The 14351-nt window shown below is 37.3% G+C and overlaps 1 pseudogene; it reads right to left on the bottom strand.

Moving 5' to 3' along the window:
• Nucleotides 1–1102: 1102 nt before the first annotated feature.
• LOC117399999 (vasoactive intestinal polypeptide receptor-like) overlaps nt 1103–14351 on the bottom strand; it is a 55999-nt pseudogene continuing 42750 nt past the window's right edge.

Below are 14351 nucleotides of genomic sequence, written 5' to 3'. Positions count from 1 at the left end.
CTTTCTAAAATACTTAAAAAATAAGTTAAGATTAATTCTGTGCTCCTGAAAGCTGCCTTATTGACAACATGTGACACTTATAGTACGTATCCACAGTTGAACAACCTCCCTGCTATTTTATTAATACAGTGATGTTGGTTTGCTATTTTTGTTGTGTACTTTTGGTGGTCAAGCATAAATTATAATTTTACAACATTTCTATAATTATTGATGTCCCATACAGTCTTTTAACACTAAGTGTGTTTAGTCAAATCGTAAACCTACATTTGTGTTGCCAAATGTAGGTTTCCTAGTACAGTAGCACTGCTCCTTTTAAAAGAAAGGTCACATGCACACAGTGACTAAAAAATTGTTATGGACATTTGTAGCGCAATGTTTCATTTCAGAGAAAAGAAGAATTTATTTTCAACAGACCACTTAGGGCGAGTAATCAATTAATTAATTAATGTTGGAAGACGATGACCAGGGTACACTACATGTTGTATGGATATCAAATTGTGCAGCATGCGATCATAGATTTACATGCAGTACAGAAGCATAAATCTGGGTTTGGAATTGTATCAGCCAATCAGCACGTATAACGTTTTCAAACCATTTAAAAACTAATCATTAAGATATTGGCAATTATTGTGAGTGGATGTCTGTGCGTCAAATTGAAAGAGGGTATTATATACTGGCAGATTGCTCCAGTACAGTGTGGACTAATCAAATATAGAAACAAAAACAGAATCCTGTACTATGAAGGCAATGTTGTGTTCAGTAGTGCTTCAGGATGGTGTGCACGTTTGTTTTGAAAGTAACTTTGCACTTTCATTTTGGATGAGAAATGACAGCCCAGTCTCCTCTCTGATCCTTAAAAGACAACGGTCTACAACTGTGCAAATTAGTTTGTAATGTGGACATGTGTCCACTAGGAACTGAACTTAGAGCACAAGAAATATTTCACAAAGTCCCCAACACAAATTTGTTCAAGAACCGCTGACCTGAACTTCATATGACACATACCAATGCACTGAGCCACCTGGTCCTTCAAACAAGTAATAGCTTACCACTGTGCGTTGCAGATACAGCGCATGGCCTTAGGTGGCCAATCAAATGAACATCACACAGAGGAAATACAGTTGTGGTATCCAGATGGTCTTCTTTTAGGGCTACATTTTTCAAGTTCAGTGAGCTGAGACACGAAATTCACAGTGCTGCTCTCTGAGGACAAGGCTCTGCGTTTTTGTTTAAAACTCAAATATCCCTCGCCATGCCACCTTTCTAAACGTTTCTTCAGTTCTGCCTGAACCTGAAACAACATAGTAAAGTATTCTTACTGATGGATCCCTAGATAAGATAAGAGCATTGTTCATTTAAGTCAGTTCTGTCCTGATTTTATTTATTCATAAAAAAAGTATTTGTAGCTAACAAAATAATTCTTTAAAAAAGCTTATTTGTAGTGCATTTGTATTCACTCTAGAGGTCTCCAGTGTGCTGTTTTGAAATATTCTCATAAAAAAAAAACATGGCATCTGATACTACAATAGGTAAAAGAAAGTTCTCAGCATTCTTGTCTGTTACACTTTGCACTTCCTGGGTCATTTCACTTCATCAGTGTCTACTGGGTCAAAGCACATTAAGGACCAAAAGCATGACAGTCATTCGGGGAAGCAATGGTTGGTTACTAACAGTAAAGGGGCGGGGGTTGTATTTCACTCTCCAGCTGAAATGATCATAAAGTGCAAGACAGAAAACAAGGTCTGAAAACAGAAATTTAAATAATAAAAAATGAAAATACATGTTTGCTAAAAGATTTCAAAACAAAAGATTTGAGACCAATATAGTGAATGGATGTTCATGACTTGGATATTTTATGTTATTATTTTGTTAGCTACTTAAAGTCAGGTTGAATTACTACCAAGAAATTATCAATTATTATTATTTATTTCTTAGCAGACGCCCTTATCCAGGGTGACTTACAATTGTTACAAGATCTCACATTATTTTTACATACAATTACATTATTTTTTACACATCATTTACATACAATTACCCATTTATACAGCTGGGTTTTTACTGGAGCAATCTAGGTAAAGTACCTTGCTCAAGGGTACAGCAGCAGTGTCCCCCACCTGGGATTGAACCCACGACCCTCCGGTCAAGAGTCTAGAGCCCTAACCACTACTCCACACTGCTGCCCAAACTTCATGAGCGGACAAGACTACCACACCCACTGCCCCAGCCATTTTTTTTAACCAAAAAGAGATTGCAAATACACATTAAAAGAGTTGTATATAATAAAATGTGGCAAAATATACCCCCGAGTGAGGGTAAATGACTAGTGGGATTTAATTATTTATTTTTAAATCTATGCCATTCTATTTATACCCACACAACAGATAATCGTAAAAGGCATTTTATGTGTGAAGTGTTCTAAATAAATGTACATTCTGGATGACAAAATGCAGTTTTAAATTTAAGTTTACACCTTATACACAATATAGATATTCCCATTATTTTTTATTTCCATTTGGCTGCTGCTCGCAGATGGGAGAGCTGTCTCCCTGTTCGCTAGTAGTTTCCATAACAGCGAATTCTGCTTCCATTCATTTTCCTTGATCTCGGTAACATGCTGTGATGGGGTGCCAGTTCGCTCCTATAATTTGTGTTTATTGTTATTTTTACTGTTGTTTTTCTTAGAATTCTTGTTTGTTTTGGATTGGCAGGGAGGGGGTTAAATTCCTCCCTGTAAAATACATGTGAGAATGTGGCTGGAGCCTTAAGTGTTTAATTGTTAATTATTAATTAATTGGGCTCCAGCCACAGACTATAAAAGGCAGGTGAAACCCTTTGTGTGGAGGGTTTTTTGGGTGAGTTTGTTTGTTGGTGTGCTGTGCTGTTTAGTTTTTTTGAGAAAGAAACTGTAGTGAAGGCTAATGCCCAGCCTACATTTCTGTATTTTGTTTAAACCTTTTGTTTGGGCCCCTGTGCCTATTTATTTGATTATTTTTGTTTAATAAAGATCATTATTTTGCCCCTTCCACTGTCTCTGAGCCTCAAACCTCTGTCATCCTGCCACACATGCATTTTGATTAACGAGTTCCCCTTATCTAGTCGATGAGACAGGAAGTGATGTAAGTGACCTGCAACAATTACGCTTTTTATTGAGAAAGCATTAACGGATTCATTTTATTAACAAATTCGATTTGAAAATCACTTGGTACTAAAGCTGTCGTCACTATACCGCGAGTGCGATACAATAACACTGTTTTTTGAAATTCCTGCCCTAAAGGGGTAAGTCAGTGTAACTGAACACTGGTACAGTTACTTACCTCTCCGTTCAAGAAACAATAAAGTAAAGCCACGAAAAAACCCTGAAATAGAAAAATACAATAATATAAGCATACAAAGAATATCTCTAATAAATACACTTACCAGAAATGCTTTACTACAAAACAATTTAATCCAATGCACTTAATGTAGTGCTGAACCCGGTTTTCAAATCCACTGTAGAAATCACTTTTAGTCGTAGTAATATTATCAGTAGCCCACTTTTATTTAAGTTTGTACTCCAATTTGGAATATGCAGGTATTTCACAGACAACATTACATATGAAAGATTGCTGTTGATCCTGGCACCTTATCATTATAGTTGTTGTAGTTCACACTAACTCTAATCATCTAAGTGCAATCAGACTTACAGTACAGGAGGCGCTGACTTAGTTTACAACCTGCTATTGCAAATTAAGTATTTTCATTTTATCCATAAAGGTTTTCTTACCAACAGATAAATCATAAAACATGATTCTGAAAACAGTAGATAGCTTATTATTTAAAATGTTTTGTGAAAATAATAACAATTAATCCAGTTAGCATATCTTTAAGACAACCATTACATTAAATCTGCAGGATCTGCACAGACCCATAACAGGCTGCAATCATTGTGTGGGTGGATGTGTACTGAGATTTGTTATAAACAATTATTTATTTCCTTAATTAATACAATCACAAGGCATCTAGTGGCACGTACTGGTTGTGAGCTTTTTAGACTGCAACAATTATCTTTTACCCCCTTCAGTAACAAATGAGTGCTAATATACATATATATGCTCTTCTGGTTCAGCTTTCTTTCTTTCTTTCTTTCTTTCTTTCTTTCTTTCTGTAAATGCAACATGTGTAATTTTCACAAAAAGCCATCAGCACATGTATTATAATACAAGAGACAGACAACGGTTACTGTGTCCTGATTTCAAAGTTACATAAACTTTGCGTTTCATAAAATTGTTTTACACTTTCTTTACTGCTTTCCTTCAACATTGGTAGGCTGAAGGATTGTGTCGTGGGATCGTGCTTGTTCTGGTTGGAAGAGCAGTGGTCGGAAAACTGCTAGAACTGAGCAGCAGCATAAGATAGCCCACTATATAGTGTATGTAACATGGCGTTGGTTACCTGGAAAGAGCCTAATCCAAGCTCAATATATAGTCTTGCTTCTATTCCAGTGTTTTCTGGGAAGAATGCAAAGACAATATAGTGAACTCCAAGCAGTGGAATGAGAAGCAGAGTTGATTTTGCAAGCCTCCTAAAACAACAACAACAAAAAGGATTTTATATTATTAAAATTACAATAGCACACTACAGTATTGCACCAAACTAGATTTCTGAGTCCTGCAAGAAACAGAAAAGTCATTAGTAAGTTGAGAATGGGTTCATTTTGATTACTTACGAAAGTCAAATGTGCTTGGCATGTTCTATATTATATCACCTTGTTGTTAGCACAATACAAAACATGTTGCCACCATAAGTCAGATATTTTTTGGCCTCATAGCTAGCAAGAAACAAGCCTCTATTGGCCGAACAGCATTTATTTCTTATGTTCTCATGAAAAAGTGAGTAAGACCGTGTACAAAAATCCTTTGCTATTTGTGATTATACAGCTTCAGTAAAAAAAAATTAGAAAAATCTGAGAAAATATGGTAAAAAAAGTCATAACAAAATTATTTAGCTCTAATTACAGTTTGTCTTACATGTATGATTCTCTATTTAAAAAAAGAAGAAAAAAAGAACACCACATAGGCATGTTACGAGTGAAATATAAATTGCATTCAGAAACAAAAACGTTAGGTTAATTACCGTAACCCTGGTTCCCTGAAAGAGAAGACGACCACCAAGATACTTATGGGATATACCTGCCTTAGGTACATATTCACTGAGTTCTTTATATCAGAGCTGCCGATAGGCCCCTTCCTGGGGTGAAGTCCTCGATCTCTCCCATACCAGAGTACAGGAGGGGAGCATTGAGAGCACTGCAGCAATTCCTCTACTGCTGGTTCAAATGAATGGTCAGGGGAGGCAGGGGCTGCTTCTGAAGGAAGGAGCCACCTTCCCATGAGGCTGCAATCAAAATCGCATCATGGTCCTCCTCAGCAATGCTGACATCCAGTTCTGTAACATCCGGGGTGACCACCGGTGCTGTCGGGGTCAGCTATGGGGCCGGCGTTATCGGCTGAGCTGGGGCCAGAGCAATGGCTTGAGCCTGCTGCCAGGCCAGGGGCTCCCAACGCCGCATACGGCTCAGCCATGCTAGCAGGGGACATTGTGCAGGACGTGCAAGAGTGGAATTTAGCCATGCTTGATATCTTTATGGCCTCAAGGGCGTTGTTTAAACACCAAAAGGGTGTAGACCTGTGTATAGATGCACTTAGGCACCAAGGGTGCAGAAGCACCGAGGACACTGAGTGAGGTAGAATACAGTACTGGTGCACGGAAGAATCGGGGTGCTGAGTGCAGGTGTTTGACATGCTGGGGCGCTAAAGCACCGAGGCATGGAGGGTCTACGCACCGAGGGCACCGAAGCACCGAGAGGCACCTAGCCTTAACCGTGTGTAGTCAACACAACCCGGGGTAGCGCATAGCATACACAGGGGTGGATGCACAGGCTCGAGTGACTGCAAAGGCAGTAATAGTAAAAATATAGGCTTACACACACAGCAATTCAGCTATGGGAGAAGAACACGCCAGGCGAGTGAGCTGTAAATTTGTATTATTATTGTTATTACCAAGCACGCCGAGTAGGCGGGCTGAAACAAGTCGGCGGATTCAACTCAACAGCAGGGCGCAGCAGAGCTGGGTCCCGGTGGAGGAATCACACTTCTTTTTGTATTTTTATTTTTTTAAACTGCAAGGCAGTAAAAGAAATAAAACACATACACGCACACAACAGCAAGCTGTGAGCATAAATAGAACAGACACCACGGCAACGTGGGTGAACTGAATTTTTAAGCGCGCCGAGAAGGCAGGCCAAGACAATCCACTGAGGTGCTACGCGAGGCACTGAAGTACCGTGCGCACCAAGGCAGGCTTTGAGGAAAGGAGCAGAAAGAAGCTAAAGTTTAGAGATGCTGATTCCACAAAAGCGGCAAGCCAGCTTTCAGCACAAATGCAGGGGAACTGCAGTCGACTCAGAAAGGCTCTTTCAAAACACGCTGAGTTAGTAACACAGAAGTCTTACCTTACCGTAGGTGAGACGTAAACGAGAAAGTGGCTTCTGTGGGTTGACTGTTTAATCCCTCGGTAGGCGGGACCAAGGATGTCACCCCAGGAAGGGACCTATCGGCAGCTCTGATATAAAGACCTCAGTGAATACCTACCTAAAGCAGGCATATCCCATAAGTATGTTGGTGGCTATCTTCGAATTGAAAGGGAACAAGATTTGGGCCCAACTTTGTACACATAGCCTCAGGAAATAAAAGCATACTTACAAAAAGTGGCTTGAATCATTTCCTCCCACAGCTGGTGTCTTCAGCTTCTGTACCAGTATGCTGATAACATTCACAAATATAACAAAGTTGACCTGTGGGAAAAAAAGACAGATACAAGTATGGCTAAGTTTAAAGAAAATGTGAAGAAATTTTACAAATAGCAAAATAGAAACATCTGCCCATTGTAAAAACTTGTACTGAAGGCTGATCACATGCTGCAGGTGATTCCATATCAAAGACTGCAAAAATAACTTTCATTAGAACAGTCTCAAAAGTGATTACTCTTTGGGTTTCTAATTTTTAAAACATTGTAATGATGTGAAATTCAGCAGTATTTTATTACAGTCACAAGCATCCTTACAAATGGAGTAGCTGTCTGATAATAACGATTGCTTTTTTTTTCTGGGTTAGACAGGGAAAGAAGATTATTTAAAAGAAGTCATTTTAAATTACTCACAAAAACTGCAAAAAGTATTGGGCACCTTATGATCCACCAGACTGTGGTATCTTCATTGTCATCCCAGCATCTACAAAAGGGGAATAAACAAAATCCAGTCACCTCAAAACTAATCGGAACACAATCATAACTTGAACATCAACAATTTATACTGTTCTAAAAACAAGGCTAAAATAATTATTTTAGTGGGCTTTATTGCAGTAGCTGACCAAGCTACCTAAACACATAAATCACATAAATCGTACAGTATAGAAGTAATTTGTTATCCCCATGGAGTATCATCATCTGAATATTGCAGGCTGCTTTGAAGTGGTCTAGGCAATGAAAAGCACTACATACATCTAGAGTCGTTGTTGTTAGACACAAAACTCAAATTATCGTAAGCAGTTATGCATGTATTGTCTCAACAAATCCTACATGTAATTACATCAAGTCTGAAAATACTAGAATAGCTGTGTTTTTACCGAAGGGTCAGTTAATATTACAGTTACTGTAGCTGTATTTTTTGTTCAGCCTTTCAAAGAAATAGTCATTTTTGTAAGAAGTTGTGTGTACTTTTGTGATGATTTCATGAAGTGAGTTGCAAAGTTGCCACAAAGTTTATATTAATGTTTTGGGTAATTCAATAAAAGGTAAACTAAATGTGTTGGATTTTAATTTACCTTCTATTCCAATGTCGGGAACTGGATTAAGGCACTGTTTATGTCATATATTTATGTAGAACTTCAAGATTATTTAAAGTGAAAAGGGTAAAGGAAAAATGTATTAATTTTGGCAAGATTTCTTTTGCGCAGTATTTAATAGGAGACATGAAAGTTTGTTAATACACAGAAATTGTCCAATTTGTCCAGATTTCTTTACCACTAGTTTTTTTTGTTACAAATTGGGCCCACCATGTTAGTATTAAATCTTTTGTCATTATTATTATTTATTTCTTAGCAGACACCCTTATCCAGGGCGACTTACAATTGTTACAAGATATCACATTATTTTTACATACAATTACATTATTTTTTACACATTATTTTTGCATACAATAACCCATTTATACAGTTGGGTTTTTACTACAGCAATCTAGGTAAAGTACCTTGCTCAAGGGTACAGCAGCAGTGTCCCCCATCTGGGATTGAACCCACAACCGGTCAAGAGTCAAGAGCCCTAACCATTACTCCACACTGCTGCCCTACTACTCCATGCTGCATTTCAATCCAATATTCTTTGATCAGGCTTTAAATTTGATCAAGAAAACCATGCCTATAAAGTTACTGCATTAATCAAGGAAACAGACACCGTTGGTCAGCATGTATATCCTGCAGATACAGTAGCACCAATACATCTTCCTTAGGCTAAAAAGAAATACCATATTCCTAATTGTTACACTTACCCATGGTTATCATGATAAATCCTAGTGAGTACCCATGTAGTCATCACTGTAGTTGGAGCACCTAAAAAAAAATTCAAATTAAGAGATATTTTTTAAATATGCTAATCAAATACCACAGCTTGAATCCAAAACACAGAGATTTAGGGCCCAATTCAATAACTTTTAGCTGGGATAAAACTTACAGATTCGTGCAATAAGCAAAGTGCATGTGTAGAACTGATGTCTTAATCAAGGTGAGGTGGGCTTAGAAAAGATTACTACTAGAGGTTTGCAGCTGTCATTTGTGTCACTTCTGTAAATGATTTTGAATTTACACTCCAGTTACTAACTTACATAATTTTATTATGTATTAAAAAAAAATGTGTTAACAAAACTGGTTAACAATGATCTAAGCAGCGACATCGGTAGAGAAATATAGAAAACATGCATAATAGGATTTGAAAGTGTAATATTCTGAAAATGTAGCTGGCATACATTATCCATTAAATGAGTGCTAAGCTATGCTATCAAATCAGTGTTATTAACCCATTGTTACTCATCTCCTTTTTATCATGAGGAAATCTGCATATTGCAAATTTAAGTATGAAACACAAGCAATAACAGATCTTTTAGGCCCTTAGTAATTTACCAAATAAGCACTATATCAAGCACAGTATAAACAATAACTGTATACTGACCCCATCCCACCAAAATGTACCACCAGAAATATTTTTTCTCTGAAACAAACGTTAGTGCCAGGAGTGTCTTTAGGTACATGCCTTCTACCAGTAACCAGAAGAAATTGGCCAGAATGCTGAATTGAAAGAACACAACAGCAGCTTTACATGAAACCTGTAAACAGAAGAGATGACAATGCTGTTATAATGTTGCATATCTCATCTAGCATCATTTGAATTATTTGAGAATTACTGAGTTTTAATTTTGGAATTGTAGTTTAAGTTACCCCCTCCTGTGGTAATGTATGCTCTATATTTTGCCTTATACTCACTGCAAATGAAAATATTATGGATATATATATATATATATATATATATATATATATATATATATATATATATATATATATATATATATATATATATATATTGTAGCGATGTCAAGAAGGACAAAACAGAGTTGCTTAAAGTAAACACTTGGTTTATTCTCACACAAATAAATCGAACAAAATAACCAGTTTAAACGATCCAGGTTCTTGTAACAGTTCCTTTTTCTCCAGGCTAACCCCAAGGTCCTGCTCACAGCCCCTTTTATAGGCGAGCTGGATAGAGACAGTGCCCGCCCCAGCCAATCAGCACATGACTGGAAATACGCAGCCCAGGGATCCTGGAAAGTCCCTGCCTGGCAGCTGTGGGGAAACTGTGGGGAAAAATTCTGTGGATGGTGTCATGATTTAGAATAGAATGTTCATTCCCAGAGGTTCCAAAGTTCCCAGTTTGAAGATTATATATATATATATATATATATATATATATATATATATATATATATATATAGTACTGTGCAAAAGTTTTAGGCAGGTGTGAAAAAATGCTGTAAAGTAAGAATGCTTTCAAAAATAGACATGTTAATAGATTATATTTATCAATTAACTAAATGCAAAGTGAGTGAACAGAAGAAAAATCTAAATCAAATCCATATTTGGTGTGACCACCCTTTGCCTTCAAAACAGCATCAATTCTTCTAGGTACACTTGCACAAAGTCAGGGATTTTGTAGGCATATAGTCAGGTGTATGATTAAACAATTATACCAAACAGGTGCTAATGATCATCAATTCAATATGTAGGTTGAAACACAATCATTAACTGAAACAGAAACAGCTGTGTAGGAGGAATAAAACTGGGTGAGGAACAGCCAAACTCAGCTAACAAGGTGAGGTTGCTGAAGACAGTTTACTGTCAAAAGTCATACACCATGGCAAGACTGAGCACAGCAACAAGACACAAGGTAGTTATACTGCATCAGCAAGGCCTCTCCCAGGCAGAAATTTCAAGGCAGACAGGGGTTTCCAGATGTGCTGTCCAAGCTCTTTTGAAGAAGCACAAAGAAACGGGCAACGTTGAGGACCGTAGACGCAGTGGTCGGCCCAGGGAAACTTACTGCAGCAGATGAAAGACACATCATGCTTACTTCCCTTCGCAATCGGATGATGTCCAGCAGTTGGCAGAAAACAGTTGGACCCTGGTACACCCATCTACTGTCCGGAGAAGTCTGGTCAGAAGTGGCCTTCATGGAAGACTTGCGGCCAAAAAGCCATACCTCCGACGTGGAAACAAGGCCAAGCGACTCAACTATGCACGAAAACACAGGAACTGGGGTGCAGAAAAATGGCAGCAGGTGCTCTGGACTGATGAGTCAAAATTTGAAATATTTGGCTGTAGCAGAAGGCAGTTTGTTCGCCGAAGGGCTGGAGAGCGGTACACGAATGAGTGTCTGCAGGCAACAGTGAAGCATGGTGGAGGTTCCTTGCAAGTTTGGGGCTGCATTTCTGCAAATGGAGTTGGGGATTTGGTCAGAATTAATGGTCTCCTCAATGCTGAGAAGTACAGGCAGATACTTATCCATCATGCAATACCATCAGGGAGGCATCTGATTGGCCCCAAATTTATTCTGCAGCATGACAACGACCCCCAACATACAGCGAAAGTCATTAAGAACTATCTTCAGCGTAAAGAAGAACAAGGAGTCCTGGAAGTGATGGTATGGCCCCCATAGAGCCCTGATCTCAACATCATCGAGTCTGTCTGGGATTACATGAAGAGAGAGAAGCAACTGAGGCTGCCTAAATCCACAGAAGAACTGTGGTTAGTTCTCCAAGATGTTTGGGCCAACCTACCTGCCGAGTTCCTTCAAAAACTGTGTGCAAGTGTACCTAGAAGAATTGATGCTGTTTTGAAGGCAAAGGGTGGTCACACCAAGTATTGATTTGATGTAGATTTTTCTTCTGTTCACTCACTTTGCATTTTGTTAATTGATAAATATAAACTATTAACATGTCTATTTTTGAAAGCATTCTTACTTTACAGCATTTTTTCACACCTGCCTAAAACTTTTGCACAGTACTGTGTGTATATATATATATATATATATATATATACACACACAATAACCAGCAGCCCTGCATCCTGTGATCTCAGAGTGCGGTTTGGAAGATACGGGGTCAGTAACTCCTGCAAATAACTAGGTGCTAATCCATTCCGGGCCTTGTAAGTTAACAGCAAAATATTAACCTCAATATTATACTACACAGGGAGCCAGTGTAAAGAGGCCAAAACAAATATATTCACTTTTCCTGGTTTTAGTCAGCATTCTAGCGGCGGTATTCTGAACAAGCTGCAAGCGGGATAGCACACATTTTGGGACACCAGAAAAAACTGCATTACAATAATCCATTCTAGATTAAACAAAGGCATGCACTTGTCTCTCGGCATCAGATACAGAAATAATTGGTTTAAGTTTGGCTATATTATGAACTGACACTGTAACCAGCTGCACTTGGTGAATGAATGAACGATCCGTTTCCAGTCAGTCACATGAAATGACAGTGTTGAGTTATCCATTAGTTTTTTTAATAGTTTTTATCCCTTCGGTACTGGTAACAAGTGTTGAGTTATGAGTAACGCGTGGTGTCGAATTCAAAAATTTAAAAGATGCAGGATGCATATATTTTATATGGAGAAAATTCTGGACCAAGTCTGCCTGTCAAATTAAGCGAAGGTGTCGAGGTTGACTGTATATGAGAAAATATGTGGAACTGGATACCAGTCCAATATGTTTTACCCCCAAACCTAATCAGCACACCTTTTATATGTTGGGGTATAAACATACATCGGTTTGAAGGTAATCCAATAAAGTCTGAATCCATCCACATGATACTCCACTGTGGCTTTTTCTTAGATAATTTTAAACCAGGAACTTATTCCAACCATATCCAATTTTAGGATTGAGACAATTAAAAAAAAAAAAAAAACTATATGAACAAATTTAGAAATTTTATTTAATATCAAGTAATCAAATAAACTACAACATGATATTGCGAAAGCCTACCAGAAGCCATTATTGTAGTACAGTATTTAATGGTAGATTTCTAAATGTCAAATTTTTCATCATGTATATGGAAAACTACAAAGCGGTATGTAATTCAATATGTTAACATTATTCAGCAGGTTTCACTTGACTTTATGAAGCAAAATTTGTTAATTCTATAGGGTGATGCTAAACATTTAGCCATAGCTGTACATTTATAATTGATCTTACAAAGCCAGTAGACAATGTTTAGGCTTATGTCTCTGTCAATAATGTCATAGTGAATGAATATCATTTTTATTGCAATATGTAATATTATAAATATATAAAGAATGTGATAATTCATTTCCATACATAAACCATGACAAGTCAAAGCAAAAAATAATATCTGTTGGGCCCCTCATAGCAAAAACATTTATTTTTTGAGCGTCTCAATAAAAAACGTTATCTGTTGGGCCCGTCACAGTTTAAGACGCTGACAATACAAATAGAAACCATCAAAACAGAAATTGGGGAGAATGATACCAAACCAATGAACCATGAACCGGTAGAGCTCAGAAAGTAGACAGTACACGTAACAATCACAGTAAGGCAGAGCAACTAGACCAAGAAATAAATTATTTATCCATAACGTTGTGGCCTCATAATGTGAAGAGGCCAAGGCTAACTTTTGAGTCACGGCGCATCCTATATACTATATTATCACTCTAATTAATGAAGTAAAACAACATTAAGGATAAGCAAAATAAATGTAATTATATATTCATAGAAATAGTGCAATTTTAGGTAAAATGCAAGCCTCTGGGAATGTGCTGCTTTTATTACAAAACTGCCAATTATTAAACCATAAACTGCGAAATGTAGAGGAAATATAAAAATGATCTGCATAGCAAATACATCTTTGGTGCATTGAATTTGTAATCATATATTTAAAATGATCTAATCACAAAACAGAGACACGGTTTAACACAAATTAATTATGTTAAACTGGATTCGACATGCAAACCTTTTGATTACATACAAAATAAGTTATTTCAAACAGAGTGAAATAACTACATTAGCATTTTAAACCTAGCTTCACAATTTCAAGTCATCAGCCAACTAAATTGCATTACTAAGTTGTATTCTAAATAAAGTAGTAACTAATGTTTCAATTATCTTCCTTTAATTAGCTTCAGAACTTTTCATTTCAAATTTCTTAACATCTGTGTTGCACAACAATGCATTAACCCATGTGTTAAGTAGAGTTATAACAGGAAAGGAACTCTTTCTATCCAGTGATGCTCTCAGCTGAATCATTGTACCTTCGAAGCTTATAAAAGGAAGGAAAGCCTTGCCGACAGCACCTTCCTTGTAGCATACCAGAGTTTTAGATTAACTGGGGAGAGAACGACAAAAGGAACTGTTCCCCGAAATGGTAACCTAAATTTACTAATTAAATACTATTAACTATGATATTAGTCCCTATTGAGAGCTCTTTTAATGATCCTTAATAAAGGAAACACCCTCATGAATGATTTTGAAAAATGTCCAACTGGTTTTACTGTCAAATACACATTCACATTTCCTTCCTAGACCTAATGCTTAATTTGTCTCAATTTTTAATATAATATACACTACTGAAATATATGTATTAGTGCTACCTCAAATCATATTAGTGGCTTCTTGTGAGCCATGAGACACTGAACTGAAAGAGAGGGGAAAAAAAAGTTTCTGTTGAAACGGTTTAGTCCAGATTCAGTACT

The sequence above is a fragment of the Acipenser ruthenus genome, chromosome 4, assembly GCF_902713425.1.
Source record: "Acipenser ruthenus chromosome 4, fAciRut3.2 maternal haplotype, whole genome shotgun sequence".
Taxonomy (NCBI): domain Eukaryota; kingdom Metazoa; phylum Chordata; class Actinopteri; order Acipenseriformes; family Acipenseridae; genus Acipenser; species Acipenser ruthenus.
The sequence above is the reverse complement of the archived record's forward strand: the minus strand, read 5'-3'. Positions and strand labels throughout refer to the sequence as shown.